The sequence below is a fragment of the Vigna angularis genome, chromosome 5 (genome assembly GCF_016808095.1).
Source record: "Vigna angularis cultivar LongXiaoDou No.4 chromosome 5, ASM1680809v1, whole genome shotgun sequence".
NCBI classification, from domain to species: domain Eukaryota; kingdom Viridiplantae; phylum Streptophyta; class Magnoliopsida; order Fabales; family Fabaceae; genus Vigna; species Vigna angularis.
Genome location: NC_068974.1, coordinates 20735755 through 20760476, shown reverse-complemented (window position 1 = coordinate 20760476; position 24722 = coordinate 20735755). Strand labels below are relative to the sequence as shown.

The window sequence follows — 24722 nt, the reverse complement described above, 5'->3', positions numbered from 1 at the left end:
ACTAATCCTTTTTACATCTCCATAATTACCAACTTCACCTCATAATAACAAGAAAAAAGTTAAACATCCTTTACTATTGCATCATGCTACCGTCATTGTCTCTTGTATATAAAAGAATATGTAAGAATGTATTTTATGTATTTCTTTTGTTCTGGAAGCTTATTCATAAATGGTTTTGAAACCTATAATCAATAAGTCACTTTCACATAGAGTAAAATGGTCACTTTGAAAATTTGGAAGGTTCACAAAAAATTGTGGGGGTGCAAGATGTAACTAAGTTGACTTACTTAATCCAAGTTATCCATCGCTGTACAACAGATTATTGTCATCATGTCCATCATCATCACCACCACTATAAAAGAAGAAGAAGAGAGAAAGAATGTTGTAGAGGAAGAAGAGAGAAAATACAGAAGAAAAAAAACTCGTTTCAGAAAGCTCTTTCCAAAACCCATTTCATATATTTTAGAAAGTTTTTTCTGAAACACATTTCATGTAATAATATTTAGAAAAAAGTAATTCCTAAAATCGTTATATGTGCTTCAGAATGCTTGTTCCAAAAATTATATTCCTGAAAACTTATTTAGAAGCACTTACTGTATTTTGAAAATTTTATTTCAAAATTTCTTTTTTTAGGAAATCAATTTAAGTGTTATATATTTTTTTGTGCTTATGTTGTGTGTTTGTTAGTTTTTTTTTGCGATAATGACCTTTATTAGTGTGACTAGATGAAAAATTAGATAGTGATGTACTGTAGGCAGAGATGTTAGTATTGTATAGATATAGGATCGTGAGAGTTTAGTTTAGTTCCTATCTTTCGAAAGAGTTGTAGTTTTATGTTCAACTTTTAGTTTTTTGTAGTAGTTGATGTAGCACATTATATGTTAATATGGTTATTTTGGATAAATATAATAGTATAATTATGTGTTTATTTATAATTTTTTATAAATTATGAGCTATGTAATATTGGGTTAAATATGTTTTTGATCCCTTAACTTTTAGCGAAAATTGGAATTACTCCCTCTTCAAAACTTTGGCCTAATTTAGTCCTCAAACTTTAGAAATGTGTGAATTTAGTCCTTTTAACTAAATTTTGTTAGGTTTATTTGATGTTTCAAGTGCATTTCATGATAGTATTTGAGTTGTTTACACTGTTTGACACATTTTTGCTTTAATGTTCACTAAGAAATGCGTTTAAAACATCAAATAAAGTTAACAAAATTTGGTTAAAAGGACTAAATTCGCACATTTCTAAAGTTTGGGGACTAAATTAGTCCAAAGTTTTGAAGAGGGACTAATTCCAATTTTCACTGAAAGTTAAGGGACCAAAAACATATTTAACCCTGTAATATTTTATTTAGTAGTTTTGCACTATTAAATAAAATGTTACATAATTCCTTATTTTCTTTATTCTAGAAAACTTCCGGTTGAACCAATTCCTTTGTTTAAGGTGATGATGGGAGATGACAATTACATGGCAACAGATAAATTGGTGCACAATTTGGTTATTCCAGCTCATGGGAATAAGTTTTAGTTGCCTATATCTTCTACCAATTTCAAGAGCTAATATTATTTTAGGTGCAAAATGATGGGGAAAGGGCCAAAAAATATAACAACTTATCAAACAGTAATAACGCAGCGAAAATTCAATCCCCCTTCTTACGAGAATCTGTGAGGAGCACCAAACAAATAGAACAAAAATAGAATCCAAAGCACAAAGAGACACCAAAATTTTTAGCATGGAAAACCCCTCAATGCAAGGGTAAAAACCACGAGTCGTCCGAACCAAAGAAAATTCCACTATGATCAATAATAGGGTACAAAAGAGTCTCCAATAATAACACCAAATGATTTGTTCAATAAGCCAATTTAAATAAGCACAAATGCTTACAAATGAGAACTAAGAAGATGAAAATTCCACAAAATAGGGCTGCTGGTGCGGGCCAAATTTCTCCCAATATAGACCTCCGATTGACGATCCGAACGGTCAGAATAAAGAACCATATGTTTGGAACCTGAAACTAAGCTCGATCCAACAGTGAACGATTTCATAGCAAATAAAACACCAGTGCAGGTTTAGGGTTATGCGGGAATGGTTTTCTCTCTTTCTTTTTCTCTCACTTGGCTTTTGCCTCTCTTCAAATGACTCTAATGTGCTCTACTAAACTGACCCATCTCAATTTGACCTAGTGAGACCTAAAGGTCTACATTATTTGGTCCTATTCTCTACATAGAAAGGGAGCCCAATAACCCAACAAATCTCCCCCTCACGACTATGTGGACATATCCGCCAAACCGGCGATCTCACAACAAACTTCAAACTTTCCTCTTGGCAATGCCTTGGTCATCATATCAGCACCATTATCATTTGTATGAAGTTTAGCTAATTCCAACAAGCTAGCATCCTAAACATCATGTATCCAATGATACCTCAAATCAATATGTTTGGATTTAGAATGAAAAGTTGGATTCTTACCAAGATGAATAGCACTTTGACTGTCACAATACAACAAGTATTTCCCTTGCACAAAACCAAGCTCCTGCAAGAATTTCTTCACCCATAACAACTCCTTACATGCTTCAGTAAGTGCAATGAATTCTGCCTTAGTAGTAGACAACGCTACACACTTTTGCAACTTTGATTGCCAAGCCAAGGCTCTCCCTGCAAAATGAATCAAATACCCTGAAGTAGACTTTCTGGAATCAATGTCTCCAGCCATATCTAAATCTGAGTAACCCACCAAAGTAGGCTTATCACCTCCAAAACTAAGCCTTAAACCACTAGGACCATGAAGATACCTCAAAATCCATTTCACAGCATTCCAATGCTCTCTACCTAGATTTGACAGAAATCTACTGACTGTACCAACAACATGTGCAATATCAGGCCTTGTACATTGCATACATCAAACTACCCACAACAGAAGCATAAGGAACTTTGCTCATATCCATCTTCTCAGCTTCATTTGAAGGACTTTGTTTAACACTCAACTTAAAATGAGTACTTACAACTTTAGCATTTTCCATTTGGAATCTTTACAACACCTTCTGAATGTAGTGCTCCTGTGATAGCCAAAGTTTCTTCTCTTTTCTATCACGAGTGATACTTATACCAAGAATCTTCTTAGCAGCTCTCATGTCTTTCATGGCAAATGACTCACCTAGTTGCTTCTTCAACCTGTCAATTTTGGATACATCTTTCCCAACAATAAGCATGTCATCAACATATAACAACAGTATAATGAAATCATTCTCAGAAAATTTTCTGACAAAAACACAATGGTCAGAAGTAGTCTTCTTGTAGCCTTACTCACACATAACAGACTCAAACTTCTTATACCAATGCCTCGGAGCCTGCTTGAAACCATATAGGCTTTTTCGTAGCCTACACACATAGTCTTCCTTGCCTTCAACAAGAAAACCATCTGGTTGCTTCATGTAAATCTCTTCCTCCAAATCACCATGAAGGAAAGTTGTCTTCACATTCATCTGCTCAACCTCCAAATCTAGAGTAACAGTTAAACTTAACATAGTTCTTATGGATGTCATCCTCACCACAGGTGAGAAAATCTCATTGAAGTCAACACCCTTTCTTTGTCTGAAGCCTTTCACCACTAAACTGGCTTTATATCTGGTAGATGTAGAACTGCTCTCTTGCTTCACCCTGAAAATCCACCTGTTCTCTACGGCTCTCTTACCCTTAGGTAACTTCACCAAGTCATAAGTGTGATTATCATGCAGAGATTTCATCTCATCCTGCATTGCATCCAACCACTTTTGCTTTTCTTTACTTTCAATGGCCTCCTCATAACATTCAGGTTCTCCGTCATCAGTCAACATACATACTCATTGGTAGAGTACTTCTTAGAAGGTTGTTTTGGCCTATCAGATCTTCTAGGTTGAGCTTTTGATAACTCAGGTACATCACCAAGACTCTCATCTAGTGACACATCATGTTCCTCTTCATCAACATTATCAATAGGAACATCCAAGTCATCTCCAATCTGTTGATTAGTATCACCATGTTGTTCATCATCATGAACATCAATATCCAAATAATTAATAGACAACCAAATTGGATCAAAATCAGCCACATTACCATCTTCCTTAGGTGTAGACTTTTCCACCTTATCAATATCTTCAATGGTTTGATCTTCCATGAATTGCACATCATGACTTCTAACAACTTTCTTTTCAACGGGATCATACAACTTGTAGCCAAATTCATCCTGACCAAAGCCAATGAAGATGCATTGCCTTGTCTTCACATCCAACTTGGATCTTTCATCCTTTGGAACATGAACAAATGCTTTACAACCGAAGACACACAAATGATAATAAGTAACATTCTTGCCAAACCAAATCTTGTCTGGCACCTCAAAGTTCAAAGCGACTGCAGGACTTAGGTTAATAACATGCACTGCTGTAAACAATGCCTCAACCCAAAAATGCTTGGGCAATTTTGCTTCAGAAAGCGTACACCTAACTCTTTCAATCAATGTCATGTTCATCCTCTCTGCTAAACCATTCAACTGAGGAGTTTTGGGAGGAGTCTTCTCATGTGCAATACCATACTGTCTACAATAAGCATCAAATGGTCCACAATATTCACCATCATTGTCAGTACGAATGCGCTTCAGCTTCTTGCCTGACTGTCTCTCAACCAAAGCATGAAATTCTTTAAACTTGTCCAACACATGGTCCTTTCTCTGTAAAGCATAAACCCAAAGCTTCTTGGAACAATCATCAATAAAAGTAACAAAGTAAAGTGCACCACTAAAAGGCTTTACCTTCAATGGGCCACAAACATCAGAATGCACCAATTCAAGCAACTCTGACTTCTTGGAAGGAGGATGCTTCTTGAAGGATACTCTGGTTTGTTTACCAGCCATGTAGTGAAAACATTTCTCCAACTCTACACTCTTCAATCCTGAGAGAACATCCTTTTTAACTAAGCAACTAAGTCCTTTTTCACTAATATGCCCAAGCCTTCTGTGCCACAAAGATGACTCCATATACGTGGCATTCACACTATCTTTAGCAACCAAAGCTTTTGTCCAGTAAAGCTTAGAGTTTTTCTCCCCTTTAGCCACAATCAAGTTACCTTTGGTGAGCTTCCACTTTCCAGAACCAAAGTGGTTATCAAATCCACCATCATCAAGTACCTGCACAGAAATCAAGTTAAAGCGAACATCTGGAGCATGTTTAACTCCTCTAAGCAACAACTGCATCCCCATGTTGGTTTGCAAGTGAACATCACCAACACCAATAACCTTAGACACTCCATCATTACCCATCTTCAATACTCCAAAATCACCAGGTGTATAAGATGTGAAGAACTCCTTCCTAGATGTAACATGCAGTGTAGCACCATTATCAATTATCCACATGCTCTCATCAGATACAAGATTAATAGTGTCATAATCACGAAGACAAATAAGGTCACAACATGTAGTAGTAGTAACATGATCACCATCATCTGTATCTTTTTCTCTTTGCTTACCCTTTTTGTCTTTGCTCTCTTTCTTCAACAAAAAACAGTTCTTCTTTATATGTCATATTTTGTGACAATAGTGACACTCCACATTCTTGTACCGAGACTTGGACTTGCTCCTGCTTTTATCTCTACCACTATTTTGTTCTTTCTTCTGGCTTCTCTCCCTATTATCTATAATAAGCACTTCTGAATGAGATGAAGTACCTTGTGTCTTCCTTCTCATCTCCTCATTAAGAGCACCACTCTTTTCCATTTGCAAAGAAATATCACCATTAAGGGTAACACTTATCATGGAAACCCGAAATGTCTCCCATGAATTCGGTAAAAAGTTTAACAGGAATAAACCCAATAGATCATCATCAAATTTTATACCCGCTCCTCCTAATTGATCATAGCGCCCTTGAAATTCACTCAAGTGATTTGAAACAGGATTTCCTTCCTTGTACTTCAACTCCACAAAATTTTTCAGCAAGTACAATTTATTAGTTCCTAACTTAGAGGCATACAAGGACTCAAGCTTATCTCATAGGCTTCTCGCATGTGTCTCATTAGCAACAAAATTATAAACATTATCATCAACAAACTGCCTGATAAATCCACATACCTGTTGATGTTCAAAATCCCATTCTTCATCTGACTTGGATTCCGGTTTATTGGAAGCAAAAACTGGAAGATGCAAATTTTTCACAAATAGCAAATCCTTCATCTTGCCTTTCCATAGGTGATAATTTTCTTCATTCAAAGGAATCAATTTTGTATTTGCCTCCATCATTCACGCAAATTAAACAATCCCTTAACCAAAGAGCTTTGATACCACTCTGATGGGGAAACGGCCAAAAAATATAACAACTTATCAAACAGTAATTCGCAGCGGAAATTCAATCCCCCTTCTTGCGAGAATCTGTGAGGAGTACCAAACAAATAGAACAAAAATAGAATCCAAAGCACAAAGAGACACCAACAATTTTTAGCGTGGAAAACCCCATAATGCAAGGGTAAAAACCACGAGTCGTCCAGACCAAAGAAAAATCCACTATGATCAATAATAGGGTACAAAAGAGTCTCCAATAATAACACCAAATGATGTGTTCAATAAGCCAATTTAAATAAGTACAAATGCTTACAAATGAGAACCAAGAAGATGAAAATTCCACAAAATAGGGCTGTTGGTGCGGGAACGATTTCTCCCAATCTAGATCTCCGATTGACGATTCGATCTGTCAGAATGAAGAACCATATGTCTGGAACCTACTGTCCAAAAATCAGCTCGATCCAACGGTGAACGAGTTCACAGCGAATAAAACACCAGTGCAGGTTTAGGGTTATGCGGGAATAACTTTCTCTCTTTCTTTTTCTCTCACTTGGCTTTTGCCTCTCTTTAAATGATTCTAATGTGTTTTACTAATCTGACTCATCTCAATTTGAAATAGTGAGACCTAAAGATCCATATTATTTGAACCTATTCTCCACATAGGAAGGGAGTCCAATAACTCAACACAAAATATCCAAGACAACTGAACCCTATGTTGTTGACTATGAGTCTTTAAACTTAAAATTCCTACATAATGGTAAATTTGTTACTTTATAAGGTGAATCATGCTCTGATGCAAGCACATTTACATGACATTTGGCATATGATTAATACAAATTCTGCTGCCAAAGTTTATAGCATGACATTGATGGATCACAGTGCACAAACCTTATCATTACCTGAATTTACAGTGGGAATGGAACCCGAGTTAGTTCTTCTATCGCCTTCATAAACTTCATTTTTTTTCTATTCCAACTGCATTACCGCCACGTCATTTCCATGATCACCATATTTCTTTAACGGAAGGAGCAACTCCTTTGAAGGTGAAACCATACCATTATCCCATAGCCCAAAATCATAAATTGAAAAGTTAATGACATATATGTTTCGTGAGGGGATTATTCAGCAAAGCAAGAGCCCTTTTTCATCTCCTATAATCTTTATGAAGAAGAAACATGGTTCTTGGATGGTCCGTACAAACTATCAAAACTTCTTTCTCTTAGCTCAATTTCAGATCATGTCAGTGTCAAGTTATGTTGGCACAAGTGGACAGATAAAAAGCTGCTTTTTTGCATGCATCATGGACACTTTGAATGACTTGTGATACCTGTTGGCCCACTGAATCCACCGGCCACATTTCAAAGCATAATGATGATATTTTTAAATATGACTTGAGGAAGTTTGTTCTCATTTTTTTTTCTCACATCTTAACATATAGTTCAATATAGATGAGCATACACGTCATTTAGAAGTGGTTTTCTAGATCCTTCATTCACGAACATGTTTTCATGGATGAATAAAAGAAATGTCTTCTACTTGAATATAGTGCAGGAAATATAGTATTTAGGACATATTCTGCCAAGTCTAGGTGTTATTGCCATGAATACTTTAAAATTGAAAGCTATTAAGGACTGGATTCAGCAAACAAATTTGAAACAATTAGATGGACTTGTCGACTTAAGTGAATATTATTGACAATTTATAAAAGGATACGCCAAGCAAGAAGCACATCAAGTTACAAAGTCCCACATTATTCAAGACTTTGACAAGTAGCTGGAAGTCTGAATATAAATCTTCATCACTTACACTGTTAAAAGCATACCTTTCTCGGCCTTTTGGCTAAGATCAAGTGTAGTATCTGTTCTTATCAGTTTAATATCTGATATGTGGACCATTGGTTCACACGATATTAAATTTATTTTTTAAGGGTTGGGATCAATTGCAGTGGCTTGCTACTGAGATTTCCAAGCATCGCTCTTGCTTTGCACTACTGCAAGGGCTGGGTGCATATCCCTCTTAGTTCAGTTTAATTTTTTATTTCCTGGGTGCATCCAAGGATGTAATATAATAAGTAATTTCAAGCTTACACAAGAAATAGTCAGTGGATATCTAGGACAAAGGAAATAGTGTAAATTATAAAGTAAATTATTGCTTCTTCAAACTGAATTGAAAAATAAAACTCAACTAAGTGTTCCTAGATTATGAAAAAGAAAAGAAAGTTACACTAATCCTAAATCTACAATCAACTTATCCTTACTCGAATCCAGTTCCTGTCCCTATAGTAAGAATAAAACAGATTCTACAAGAGTAACAATTGTTAGCTTATTTTGCATATTCCATATAATATATGCCAATCATTTTTACTTAAGTCAGTATGTTTCTCTTTTGTTTTTTGTTTCGAGGTATTCAACAAGAAAGCTTTAATCCTACAACCATGCAAATTTGACTGAGACATAAGTTGTGCAACAAAATGGATTAAGAAAGTGAATAATGATATCTCATATATGCAGAAGACTATAATAAGTGAAACTCCCTTCAAATTATTATTGAAAATAAGTGAATAAATAAATATAAGCATTCCACTACTTCTAGAGCTATGTAAAAGGTCATATGGATGGAGTTTTCTCATATTAAGTAGATTTGTAGTTTTTATCCCTTTAGATGTTTGTCTATTATTAGGTTTCTGTATTGTGGAGAGACAAGTAAAATTAATTGACGACTATTAGAGTGAAACAATCACAATTTTACAAAAGAGAATGTTTTTTATGAGGATGTTTTTGTAAACTTGAGGAACATCACAAGGATGATGTTGAAATCTTTGCTAGATTTTACATGTTACATGGACTAGCCGGATTTTATTTTCCTAACACAAATTATTTTATAGGGTTTAAACTTTTTAAGCTTGTAGATAATTTAGAAGATATAGATGACTATAATTGGGGTATGACAGATTATGATACCTTATTGGAAAGTATAAGTCGAGTTTCTTCATGTATATCACAACAAAAAAATTCATCACAAGTATACCTTGTTGGTTGCGCCTTACTATTGCAGTTATTTTATCCATTATTGGGTAGTTATTATAGTTAATTTGGTTTATAATATTATTTTGAAATTATTGGATGTTTGATTATGTTGATTTAAGGTCTAGGCCTTAGAATACTTAAATTATCCTGCAAGGACCATTGACCCATGTGATGCCTTTCCAAGATGTTTAAAGCGGATTGGTTATCAGAGAAACTGGTGCATGTCAATCATTTAGAATCACAATTGATGTACTCTTTTAGTGGAAGCTTTGACCCATGGTTCTTATATGCTTCCTTCCTGAAATTCGTAGATGTTATGTTTTCATCAACTTTTGGATACAGGTCAAAGACATCACATCCTAAGGATTTGATATAAAGCTTTTGAAGTTCGTGCCAGTGTTGTGAAGTTGGAAGATGATATATAAAGCTTTTGATGAGTGAAGATGTCTCTAATTGTGGGAACCTTGAAGTGGAGTTTAATCTTGGAGTTTCTTATGTTCCCAAAGATGATATATTGTGTTCATCTGGGGAAGAGCGTGAACTGAAAAGAAGACAAAAGGACAATGGTGAATCCTAAAAGGCTTTAATATTTAATTTTTTGAAAATAACATAACTTAGTATTAGCATGAGTACACTTATAATTGTGTTGGTGAAAAACTTCAAGAGAAAAGTGAGGTCTGTGAGGAGTGTATGTTCTTAAATTGTGTGTAATAATAGTTGCAAACTGAGTTAGTCTGTGACACTCCAGTTCACGCTTAAATTGAATTTCAGGTTCCTACTGGATTACATGATGTTCCCACTGGTTTTGATGATTTTTATCATGTTCATGCTGCTGTTAGGACTATCCATTCTCATATTCTTGATTCAGCATTTGCTATGGATCACATTGATATACCTACCGCTGTATTTTATTCAATTGTTGAGTGCGCTATTTTGACACAATTTCAATTGATAACAGCTTTGCAGCACATGTTGATGAAACTTCTGTTAAATTCAAGGATGGAACTGTTGATTTTAATTTTGATGTTGCAGCTGACACTCTTAGTGCAGTGTTAATTGATCTTAATGCAGCTGATTTTGCTTAAATAGAACTGTTCCTGCTGCTGATAGGCCTGCACGGCTTATTCCAGTTTCACACACCCAAAAAACTTTCATTGGATGAGGAGGTGTTGCTGCTGCAGCAGAGTGCCTGGGAATTGTAGAATCAACTGAGCATGATCAAGCTACACAGATTGGTTGAGCATAAGGGAGCAAGATTGATAAGTCAATTCCTGTTTTTTGTCTCTTATAGTAGAAATATAATTTTGATGTTAGTTTGTGTAGTCATATGTAGTATAGTAAATAGGATAGAAAGCAAGTTGCTTAACATGAAAATTAAAACAATAAACTTTGATTTGTGGCCAATCTGAGTTAGGCTAGTTTCTTTTTCCAATTTATGTGGCGAAATTTATGTGGGCATTAAGTGGGGTGCAATGGCTTAAAAATGAAGTGTGTTAAGTCCCCAATTCAGCATGTTTTTATGAGTTAAAACACTCCTTTTTGGGCCAATTTTTTGTTCTTATATGTTTTTGATAGATTAAATTTGTCTTTCAATGATAACATAGTTGTTTTGATGAATTTGTGCTTATTAGGTGTTTTTAGATACGTTTTAGTCTTAGGATTGATAAATTTCAGTTTTTGAAGCTAATCCCATGAGGATTTCAGTCCTAACTTTTTAGTGCAGAGCAATTCAATGACTTGGTGCTTTGAAAATTCACTTATATGCCAATATTATAAAAATACTAAATTAAAAAAAGAAATTGAAAGAAAATTTAATTTAATATTTCTCAACCCTTACAGCACTCAGCAGCAATAATCACCCTTTGTAGCCTTTGTCAGAGATCAATAAGCTTTGTCTAAAATAATTTAAGACTTATCTAAAATTTGAATAACACAACAAATAAGAAGCCTTGTTTAAGTGGGTTGTGTTCCAGAAATAACTTGATTCAATCTCTTCTCTGATAAAGAACAAAAACAGATAAGGAAGTTGTGCTGTTATGAAAAATCTGTAAATGTATTATTAGTTATCATTTGATTATATTGACATGAAGAAATTACAGAGATTTGTATATCAGAAAAAGCAAGAGAAGAACCTTAAAGTAGTGGTTCAACAGATACACTTCCTCCTCCTTTCTTTCTCTGTAACAGATTACAGAAAGTTATACACTGCTATTTCTCCCTCACTTATAATTATTCAACCGAGAATTGATTATTTTGGGTTTGGAGTTGTACATGTAGCACATATACTGACATTTATATACTTAAAATCATCTAAGTTAGTCAAATTTAATAAATTAAATATATTGTCACTTAATGCAAAAATGAACTAGTCTATCTATCTACTTAATATCCAAAGAGTGAAAAGTAGTCATCACAACAATTTCAGATAGTTTATATAAATTTAATAACCTCTCCATCACTGGTTTACCTGACCCTTGGACTCAATCACGCCAGAAAAATATAGCATTGGCTATAGGTACCTGTAACAAATCAGAAAAATGTTACCTAAATAATGTTTGGTATGCAGAAGGGAAGGTGGTAAACCATACAATTTCTAAAGCATCTTTATCCATGATAAGGAAACAGGGAATTTTGAATTTGAAGTTGTAATACATTGAAATGTTCTAGTTTACATTTTTCAAATAGTTTAAATCTTTATGGTTAAATCCTAACTTCACGTAATTTAACTACAGTCACTTATCTTATACTTTGAACCATAATTAATACGGGTGGTTTAATAGTAAATTATAATCATCTGGTCATATCAATCTAGTGATAAAGTCCCACATCCATCGTGACTCTGACAAGAAGCTGCAACATATAACATAAAATTGGAATCCATATTCAACCCAAATCATACCTTTCTCGGCCTTTTGGCTAAGATCAAGTGTAGTATCTGTTCTTATCAGTTTAATATCTGATATGTGGTCCATTGGTTCACACGATATTAAATTTATTTTTTAAGGGATGGAGTCAATTGCAGTGGCTTGCTACTGAGATTCCCCAGCATCGCTCTTGCTTTGCACTATTGCAAGGGCTGGGTGCATCCCACCTACTGCAGTTGAAGCTTCTATGTTAATGTTTGTCTTTTATGTCTTAGTTTAATCATCTATTAATTTTATTTTGTTCTTTATCCGAATTAAGTTTTGTTAATGATGTTGTTTTGCTGTCTTTTCTTAGTCAGTCTCATTAATTATATATATATATATATAGACATGAAGTTTATATATTCATATAATAAAATATATATAAAGAGAGACGAAGTTCTAATATAAACTTGTGTTTTATTTTTATTTTTTTTTATAAATGAAATGGATAATTCATATATTAGAAAGATTACCATATATAAGATAAATATTCGCTGTATTTTAGTATTGTATGAGTATTTGGTCAGTTTAGGACTAGACAGTCTCATCCGTCAAGAATCTCTAGTAAATTGGTGAGCCAAGCAAAATGAATTGAGCGGTCGGTCTTAAACAAGAATTAGGATTAGTGATGATTATGTTAAGTCAAAGTATGCTTATTACTAGCTGATCCATAATTAAGTCGACATTAATCGAAGTTAATTTCGAAATCTATAAACTAGAGGTTTGAGGTATTGTGGTAGGTTCATTATATTTAATATGCATTTATAATTAGACTATCGAATCTATGCTAACTTAGGCATCAAAATGTCTTTTTCAGGTGACCTCCCAGTATGAACGAACATAGTGAAGGACGAATGATGACCTGTGTTAGGAGTCAAACGAACGGAGTTTGGAAGACTATTGACCTCGATCCCACAAATCGAAACATTTTGGCGCCCACCATGGGATCTTAAGAAGTTGAAGAAAATCCAATGGTGACCATAAGGAATAGGAGCCCAATAAGAGAGATAGGTGAATAAGAACCCCTGAAGTTGATAAGGGAAATGCAAAGGCAAATGCAAGAGATGCAAGGAAGACATGAAGTCGAGATAGGGACACTAAGGGCTGAGAACACAACTGTGCGTTAGGAGAAGACCACTCAACATTCTCTATCGATCGTTGCTAGTCTGTCCAATCTGAACAAGTAGGTTGATCGAACGACCAAAACAATTTAAGAGCCAAGCACGTGGGCGAGTATGGGAGCTCTCACAGTGCAAATGATATAGACAGAGGGTTTGCTACCTTTTATAGCTACTTTCATGGAGGCAACGATGTCCGAGCGGTCGATGCCTCTAGTGTTCGAGAAGTATGATGGGTCGACTAACCCCAACGAGCATCTGTGATCGTCAACACCAAGGCGTTCTACTCAACGAGTGATCTAGTTTGGTGTAGGGTCTTCTCCTTGTCTCTAAAGGGGGAGGCATTGGCGTGGTTCAACATTTTGCCACCCAACACAGTGGATAGCTTCTCCACTATCCGTACCCTATTCAATCGACAATACTTTAAGTCCCTTCATGAACATACCACAATTAGTTGTCTTCTTTCCTTTGGACCATGCATCAGTGTGGAACATGTACCCATTGATAAAGTACACATGTCATTCTTTGACGCATCTTATGGGCCAATTTGAAAAATCCCTTAACTCTTGAATTATGGGACTTAATGGATGGTTATGAACCTATAAATACGTCAAACCACTGTCAGTAACATCAAGTGTTATACCAATTGTTTTTTTAATTAACGAAAACATATACATACTTGATATCTAACCCAATAAGGAAATTCTGAGTGTGTTCGAGCATAAACACTTCCTTCTACGACTTGTTCGGCCACAAGGAATGAGCTGTTAAACAAATACATAATTATTGACTATAGACATTTAATGATTGCCAAACACAAATAGGGTTCAGAACATACTCAAGGTATAATTTCAGTTAAGTGCAATTGAATACCACATGCACATGAGCAGAATTGAATTCAACATTACTTAACTAATGAGTGAACTCCTTACCCGTGGGATGACCAACTTGTCGAAACACCAATAAAGTTGAGTGACATGTTTCAGTTTGTCATTGTATCTCAAAGTCAAGTCTCAAGTGGTCAAGTTGAAAGAAGACCTTTATGAAGACTTGTTTATGTATAAGGTGTTATTTATCCTTGATTCCATCTATTGTATGCTTTAAATTTTGTTTTCGAGTAAGAAAAACTTTTCAACATGCAAATTCTTCCTCATGGGTACATCATATCAATTAAAATAGACACTATAGGCTCACAGAAACCATATACACAAGCATAACATGTGAATAATCAAAGAATCATAGTTTGGAACAACAGATTTAAAACCCCCCCAATCTCTACCAACCCCAAGCATTCTCCCATGAGAACCCAAGAACCCATTATCACTGCATTTTACATGAATATTGTTACACACAATACCCACCCCCATGTTTTCCTCTTGCTCCACATCAAGAAAATAGCTTACTATTTTATGTGATACCCCATGGCCCCATTAAACCCCATGGTCCTTACAAAACATGTTTGGAAACAAAAATATGTGGCAAAAAATCTCCAACCCAAACCACAATCTACCTTATGTATAATCACATTTAAATATCAACAAACCATTACACCACTTACTCAGCTAAAGTGTACCTAAACAACCCATTCTTTCCACAATCTCACATATATATACTTAAGCACTAGGGACAAGTCGTGGCTGCACACAAAATAGATACTCCATGCACTCTACCATGTAACTACCACAACCTCTTGTAATAGATTGTAAAAGATAGACCAATGCATGGAAAGACGTAAATAGTGGCACAACCATTTCAATATTTTCTCACCTAGCCTAAACAATTTACTGGTTCTATTTTTGACCCCTTAGTATGGATTCCTATTATACTCTTCTTAGTTTTGAACTTTAAATGTTATTGATCTTCAGACTTAAATACTTTCCATGTAACAATAAACACATAGAGAGGTAAGTCCTACATCCAAGATGATTCATTTATCTCTAGACAACCTTGTTGGTGCTTTACATCAACTTGCTAACATCATTGTATTTAGGAGAAACGTTCACTTCCCATTGTACTTGTATAGGCAAGATGTCGCAAAAGCTTGCGTCGGGGAAAAAAGAACTGAATATTACCCTCATTCGGGTATGAATGATGTAATCATATGAATTATTCTTTATATAAAACTGATTTATCTAATTATTTGCATCAAATAATTTTTTTCTTTTCAAGTATATGTTTGGTATAAGTAACAATATGGAGTCAATGATGTATATAGGTTCATTGACCGTCAACTCACACATGAAGGCAATAACTTTGATAAGATCTAAGCATATGTCACTACTACTTTCACGGAGGCAGGAAATATACTACAAAAAAAAAAGAATTACCGACTGACAAAGTCTGTTGATAATGTCAAATATTCGACGGTATTACATAGTTATGACAAATTTCCAATGGCCAAAAGTATTTACTTGTGATTCAACATCAAGAGTATATCCCACCTTAGATGTGACCTTTGAGAGTCTAAGAGAGAAACCTTCATGTTAAATAATATAAAAAGCATCAGTAACATAAAGTTCAAAGTTTGAAAGAAAATAAATACTATATGATTGAATATTTTTAAAAACTTAGCTTACAATAGTCTGGTGAGACCTCTCATCAACGTATGTGCCGATGCCCTTTCGAAGATGAGTTTGTGTAAACACCTCATCAACGTTGATAACTCGTTCAAGCTCTACTACTTGTAAAATTATAAAATATATATACATATAATATATATATATATATATATATATATATATATATATATATATATATTTATATGTATATATATATATATTTATATGTATATATATATATATATATATATATACATATATTTATATGTATACATACATATATGTATGTGTACATATGTATGTATAGATATATATGTATATGTATATATGTGTATATGTATATGTATATATGTATATATATGTATATGTATATATAATTTGGGGTAGGTAGCTTATGAGGAACCCTTATAATGTATTGAGCTTGCCTTTTAGGCTGTTTTAGAGCCTTTCCCTTATCAGGATGAGAAGGACTCTCTTCTAACATTACTGCAATGTGAAAGTATAAAAATAGATCGCAAAAGACTGGAGATGATTAATTAACGCATAATACATAATTGATATTTAGCACATGATTTTATTTGATTTTTTAGTGTATTGTTACAACTTTGTAGAATCGTGCATTTGTACATGTTTGTATTTGAATTTGTAGTTGTGTGATAACACATGGGTTGTTCTAATTCAATCGTCTTCATTGTCGTCATCATCAACATTGTCATAGTTGTTGGAACCGTCACTATGATCATCATAATCATTGATCGAGGTTGTACCCAAATCAAATTAATATACAATTAGAGTGCAATATATACTAGGAAATGACTCTTAGGTCGTCTCTCAAGGACCAACATTTGGTTCAGTCATTAGATCAAACACATGGTGGGGGAGCTTGTTGGACAAAATTGTGAATTGAAATTAAACAACTAAAACACGAATTCAAACACTAATTAAAAATGGTTGGTCACTAATTCGATTGTAATGTTCCAATAACAAATTAACAACAATTACCCACTACTTTAACCCCCAATCCAACATGAACTAACCAACTAAGCGAAGACTAATAATGTTTTCATAAAAGCGAATTAAGCAATTAGGAAACTAAGCGTGTAACCAATTGGAAGTGCACAAACAGATTAAATATGAGCAAAGTCAAAGCAGTAGAAACACAATAAAAATGCGGAATTGTCATGGAAACATCTCTATGACATTAATGACCAACCAAAAAGATTCACCATTAGAATGAAATGGAAACAAAAAAACACAACATTCATGAACAATATGGAAACAAAATAAAGAAAAAACATAATGCAACAAAACCCTAGCAGTAAAACGAATATGGAAAACATAATTGGAATTGAAATAACAAACCCAAGCTAAATTGCAAGACGAAAATGAAATTCAGTGCAGTAACAAATGAATCAAGCGTCAGTTGAAATGCCAAGAACAGTAGAAGCAAGGAAAAATGAAATTAGGAAGAACAATATGACAGAACTGAAATCTAAAATGAAATTTCAATTAGAACACGAAATTCAATACATAAATGAAAGGAAGAGATGAAAATGAAACCCAAGCCCCCAAGATGGAGGAAGTTGAAACACGCCTAAGCCTAAATCGAGACCGAGGAGAAAAGAGCCTCCAAACATGATTCAAGGGTTTTAAAAATCCCTAATTCCAATTCTGCCCTTCATATGGGCTTGTACAAAATATGCCTAAAAATGGGCCCAAAGCCATAAAGTCTGACCCAATTACATTAAAAACGAAATAAGAATAAAATGTTGACGTGGACAATGGTAAATGACGTGGAAACACCCTTGTTGTCCTGAAATATGATTCCAAAAATTGTTCTGCAAATAATAATGGGAATAATTAAGGTCAAATTAATTAAAATAAGAATTACTAGTCAAATTAAGCCCAAATAGTGAAATGAGACAATAATGGAGAATTAAACACAATTCACTAATACAATTCGGTACGGAAAGCAAAGTGAATAGTACAAAATAGTGATTCATCAATCATCATTATCTTCATCGTCTTCAAGTTCTTCTTCTTTGTCGTCTTGTTCTTCCTCTTCTTCTCATTCTTCTTCACCTTCTTGTATTAGTCCTTCCAACTCTTCAACATGACCATCGAAGTCGCGCAATGTGGATACACCTTCCACTTGAATAATTTCACTTGCATGTGTCATTTCATCAACTTAGTTAGGGATATCCTCTTCGACATCATTTGACTCAATGCAACCCCTAGGCTTGGTTTGTATTGCAACACACCAACCATATTTGTCAATGCTACGAAATGTTGGATATGTGACATAATAAACTTGTCTAACATTATAAGCTAGAATGAATGTATCAAATGGGTGGTATCTTAAAGTCATTTGAATTTCAACAATCTTATACCTAGGATCCACTCTTGTTCCACTCCTAGAAGGATCAAATCATTCACAATAAAAAACAATTACTCTCTTTGGAGTAGTTGAAGTGTTGGACTCCAGCTCATAAATTTTATGAATCATACCATAAAAATCATGATAACCACCCTTTTAAGGCCTTTCACGAACACACCACAATTAGTTGACTTCTTTCCTCACGACAATGCATCAGTGTGAAACTTGTACCCATTGACAAAATATGTGTATCATTCTTTAACACATCTCATGGGCCAATTTGACAAATCCCTTAGATCTTGAATTATGAGACTTAATGGCTGGTTAGGAACCTACAAATACGAGAAGAAAGATTTAGTTACAAGTGTTATACAAATTGTTTTTAAAATTAATGAAAACATACACATACTTGATATCTGAACCGTTGAGGGAACTCCGAGTGTATTATACCAGAAGTACTTCCTTTTGGGACTTGCATAACCATAACAAATGAGTTGTTAAATATGAACACAATTAGTGACTGTAATAATTTTGGGATTGGCAAGTTAAGAATGAGATGAGAACATACACAAGGTACACCTTCACTTTAGTGTAATTAATTAACATATGGACGTGAGCAGAGTTGAATTCAACATCAACTAACCAATGAGTGAACTCATTGCCTATATGACGACCTACTTGGTGAAACACTGATAAAGTTGAATGACATGTGGCAGCTTGCCATTGCGTTTAATTCCTAACATTTTTGGGCGATAACATGAAGTCCTTGAAATAATGTGAACAAAAGTACGTTGTCACACGATGCAAATAAGTTGCACATCCTTCTACTTTGACTTTATTTTTCGCCGAACATTTTAATTCTCCCATAAACCTTTCAAACGAATACATCAACCTATATTGCACTTGTCCACAAAACCATGCTTCATATGCAAGATGAATTAGAAGATGTTCCATTCAATCAAAGATTGTAGGAGGGAATATTCTTTCCAATTTGCAAAGAATAATGAGAATATTTTCCTCCAACGACTCTTCCTTGAGCGTCGTGAAGCACAAATCCTTAAAGAAGTGATTGAATTCTATGAGTGGATTTAACATGTTCATTGGCAAACAACTAAATGCAGTAGGGATTAAAGTCTCCATAAATACATGACAATCATGACTCTTCAAACCTTGAATACTAGCCTTATCAATATTAGCACATTTGGCCAAGTTTGGAGAATAGCCATCTAGCATTTTAAGCTTTTTTATCCATCGACAAACTATTCTAGTCTTGTCTTTTGATACAGTGTAATTTCCCTTTGGGTTCAACAACCTCCTGTTATCTTTGGCCTTCAACTCTAAGTATCTTCGTGCACAATATAAAGGTAAATCTTTTCTTGCATTTTCATTATCTTTTGTCTTGGCAGTAATATTCATGATTGTGTTAAAAATGTTTGATGAATTAATATTTTCTACTATTCACTTAGCTTATTGTACTACATTTCATTAGGGAATTATGCTTAATTGTCCAATATTTCCTCAATTTTGATATTTGTGCTTAATTTGACCAATAATTCTTATTTTAATTAATTTGAATTATCTAAGGCTAATTATTTCCATTATTAATTGTAGGAAATTCTTTGGAATATTATTTTGGGACTTCAAGAGGGAAAAAATGTCAACAACCACTCTCCACATGGGCATTTTAGATTTAATGCAATTGTAAATTCGTTTTTAGTGTATTTTGGACAGATTTGGATCATTGGGCCATTTTGGGTCAAAATAATAAAAGCCAAATTTGTGGGCTGACCTTGGACTAGGGTTTTAGGACCCAAAGGGGGGCAAAATGTCCATGAATCTCTCATTTGTTTACATTTTCTTGCACTTTTGGACAAGAAGGGAGAACTCCCCCATTTTGGGGTTTTAGGTTTTCATTTACATTTGAATGCACTTTCAATTCGAGTAATATAGTTTCAATTATGCAATTTCTTTTTCTTTCTTTAGCTTGCTTTCGATTCTGCACTTTAAATTCCGTTTTCATTCTCCTATTGGAATTTTTTTTAGAGTTTTGATTTCTTTTTGAGTTCGATTCCATTTCGTTTCATTTCTGTTTGATTTCCTTTCGAGTTTGATTTCGTGTTTGCTTCATTTTTTAATTTCCTTTTCCAGTCTTGAATTGAGTTCATTTTGCTGCATTGAGTTTCGCATTGAGTTACCCATTCGTTTTTTGCGTTTTGAAAGATGTTCATGGAAGCTTAATTTTGTGGGTTGGTGATTAGTGAGGTTGCAAAGGTTTCCTTGGGAATATTGGAGCATAATTGTGATTTTGTTTTGTGTGCGCTACATATATGCAATCTGTTCTAAGCATGATAATCTTCGCTTAGTTGATTACTGTGCTTGTGCAAAACTGATGAATCTGTTGAGTGCGTTTGCTTAATTCACATTTATGAAGACCATTTAGACTTCACTTAGTTGTCTAGTTCGTGTTGGATTAAGGGTCATAGGATTGAATATCTATTGTAAATCCGTGATTGAAAAAAAGTGCAATCGAGCTAACACCAACTTGTGCAATCGAGCTAACACCAACTTGTCTTTAATCTTTGTTTAAATTGTGTTAATCAGTTCATTTCATTTCATAAAACCACCTTCAAAACCCCCCCACCATGTGTTCGACTTTTTACCTGAACCACTTTTGGTCCTTGAGAGATAACATAAGAGTCACTTCCTAGTATTATACTGCACTTAATTGCATATTAATTTGATTCGGGTATGGCCTCGATAATGTTGTCAAAGAAATTCATTTCTATATGCATGACATTCAGGTTATATCTCAACAAGTTATCCTTCCAATACGGAAGATCCTACAAAATGCTTCTCTTAATTCAGTTATGCCACTACCCATACCCTTCTATCCTATTCATACCACTTTCAGTGAGTTTTGGAAAATGTTTCAGTCTTCTCCATACTTCTGATGGAGTAAGCCTAGACAGTGGCATATTTGTTTCAACTTGGCCTTTGCAAAAATTCTTTTTTGTTCCTCCCAAACATGTGATGAATTGAAAAAAACCTTCGATGACAGTTAAACCAACAACTTTTCCGACCATAAGCCAATAAGAATGACTTTGTGTGCTTCATGCAATGTGAACAAGCTAATCGACCATGCGTGCTCCAACCAGATAACATGCCATATGCTGGAAAGTCATTAATAGTCCATATCAAAGCTGCCCTCATAAGAAAATTTTGCTTCCTTGAAAAATCATACATCCAAATACCACTCCATAGCTTCTTCAAATCATTAACCAAAGACTCCAAAAAACAGCAATTACTGATTTAGGATTAGATGGACCTGGTATTATACATGTTGATAGGGGGAGCATTAGACTCCAAACATATTGGTTTTTGATGATGAGTGGTTAACAATGAAAAGAAAATGCTTAAATCATTCTTGCACAACATAATTGGTAAACAAATGTTTAAAACATTAACTATGTTTGTGTTAGATCTATTAATCAAGAGAGGATGAATGAAATAGGCTTAAACAAGTCTTGAACATATAATTATGATAGTATTAATCGATTACATAAGTAATCTAATCCATTAAAAGAAGCCAGAACACATAGGAAGCAAAAGTAGGGCAAATCTATCTGTTATATTAGATTACATAAGTAGCATAATCGATTAAAATATAAAGTTAGGCATAATCTATTATGCAAATAGTCTAATTTGTTAGACTATGTTAAATGAAGTGAAACAAGGCATAATGTTATTTTAATCGATTACATAAGTGGTATAATCGATTAAAACAGAAACAATGGCCATTATGCTAGTAACCTAATATGTTAGGTTAGTTGATAGAAGCAGTATTAAGCATAAATGTCAAATTAATTGATTTTATAAGTGATCTAATTGATTAAAACAGAAAGAAAAGCCTAATCGATTATGTTATAAACCTAATCGATTAAACTGCGACAGAATCTGATTTTCTATATAAATCAGATTGGAGACCTTACTCTTTAACGATTTTAATTGGCAAATTCTTTTTGAGTTTTGAGTACAGGCTTTCTTAAGAAGAGTTCTTGGAGGTTTTGAAGATAAATTAGTAAACAAGGAATATAGAAATCCATCAAGACTCATTGGAGCTTATTTGTTCTGATCTTTCTGCACTACTTGAGTGTAATCTCATTAGGTTCTTTTACTTTGTGTATGATTTGATACCTATGTTGGGTAGGCCAGGTTAAAGTGTATCCTCTCTTGTATTGGTTGTATTAAGATTTGAGTGTGGTGATGATAGCAATTGAGTGTATCATGGTATTCTTGAACTCAAATCTTGATTAGTGGATTACCCCCTAACTAAGGTTGTTGAGGGAAGACTTGATGTAGGCTTGTGAAGAGCTGAACAAGTATAAATCTTTATGTGTTTTAGTGTTTCTTTATATTGCTTTACTTGAACTCTATAGAAATTCCATTTATAATTTTTGATTTTATTGATAAATATTTATATGTCAATTTATTATACTTTTTAACTTAAAAACAATCTTATACATTGTGTTAAAGTAGTTAAACGGATTCTAATAAATTAGTAAAATATTTATATCTAACTCAATTTTACAAATTTATTAAGATATTTAAAATATTTGTCTTATTTACTACTGTCAAAATGAGTTGTAACCCGCGAAGCAACCCGGCCTACCACGGGTTTGAGTCAGGTGGGGTTTGAAAAAGATGTAATTTTTTTATGGGGGTTAGTTTTCAACCCAGCTCACTTAGAATCCGGCTTACCCGAGTTGAACCCGTGGTGAGCCGGGTTGACTCACCAATCCACCTAATTTAATTTAATTATTTATTAGTTAGCATTTTTTTATTATATTGTAGATGAATATATAAAAAAGATGTTTCAAGAGAGAAATATATTATAGATGTATGTATCTATTCAAGACTCTAATATTATAAATGGAAAAGTGATACAAAAATTGTCAATATTAAAAATTTATTTATTCGCCTTTTGTGCTTGTTTTTGGATTACGCTTGAATTGTCAAGTGGGGTTTGAAAAAAATGTAATTTTTTTTATGGGGATTAGTTTTCAACCCAGCTCACTTAGAATCCGGCTCACCCGAGTTGAACCCGTGGTGACTCACCAACCCACCTAATTTAATTTAATTATTTATTATTTTGTGTTTCAATATTATTAGTTAGCATTTTTTTTTTATTATATTGGAGATGAGGATATAAAAAAATGTTTCAAGAGAGAAATATATTATACATTTATCTATTCAAGACTCTAATATTATAAATGGAAAAGTGATACAAAAATTGTCAATATTAAAAACTTATTTATTCGCCTTTTGTGCTTGTTTTTGGATTACGTTTGAATTGTATGATATTTTTTTATTTTAAATTTTCTTTGGAGTTTAACATCATTTTAAAGTGAAATTTATTTAAATGAACCAACCTGTTTAACCCACCAACCCGTGGTGGGTCGAACCGAGTTCAAATTTTTTATGCTTACTAATAAATGAGTCAGGTTAGATTGACTCACTAAATGACTAACCTATGGTGAGTCGGGTTGAATTGCACCGGATTACCCGTTTTGACAGCTCTAGTCTTATTTATATAAATTACAAGACTCAATTATTATGATGTCGAAGGTTCTTTTATTTTTGAGTTTAAAACCTCACTAAACACTAAACTTATTAAGGGGATGAATATCCTATGCATATGAAAAAAATATATAGTTCTAAATGTAACGTGCTTAATCTTCCATAAGAAGGATACAAAAATATCAATAATGATGAATGAGGTGTTTAAAAAACTAAAATATAAAAGAAAAATTGACTTATCTAATGGAATTTATGATCAGTTCTATCTTTATATAAGAGGAGACTTCCCGTTTGACATATTTAATATTGTTGAATTTATTTCATTTGTTATATTCAATCATATTACATATTACTCTTAGTTTATGGTAATACTTTAAAATTTACTTTCTTCGTTGTTAATGAGATTTTTGTGTAAATAAATTAATCATATTAACTTTTATTTATAGAAAATAATACAAATAATTTTCATGGTTTTATCTAAAATATTTTTTATAATTGATCTTGTTTTTCTATATTTGGTGAAATATAATTTTTATAAAGAATTTAGTATAGTTCTTCATATTTTTTTATATATTTGTTTTAATGAAATTTCTATGTCATGCAATTATTAAAAAGTGCCAACAAAGTTAATATATCTAAGTTTAATGATCTTTTAACATTAATCTATTAAAAAATTAAAGATATTGATAATAATGATTCAATTTTTTACTTTTAAAAAAAAACATTGAAAATTATTTTTCTTTTTATTTGTACAGTGTCTTAATCGCGTGGACTCAAAAATATATATTCCAAAATTTAATACTTTACCTCTTATAAAGTCCGTGTCAGTATAGATGTGACTGGCTAGGGTGTCTG

At 33.5% G+C, this 24722-nt stretch overlaps 2 non-coding genes across 2 annotated transcripts; both read left to right on the top strand.

The window, feature by feature from the left end:
- Window positions 1-8123: 8123 nt before the first annotated feature.
- On the top strand, window positions 8124-8319 carry LOC128197303 (U2 spliceosomal RNA). Its single transcript, XR_008249690.1, has one exon. It is a non-coding gene; the product is annotated as a U2 spliceosomal RNA (small nuclear RNA).
- Window positions 8320-12226: 3907 nt separating this feature from the next.
- Window positions 12227-12422, top strand: LOC128197304 (U2 spliceosomal RNA). The gene has a single exon (XR_008249691.1). It is a non-coding gene; the product is annotated as a U2 spliceosomal RNA (small nuclear RNA).
- Window positions 12423-24722: the final 12300 nt, after the last annotated feature.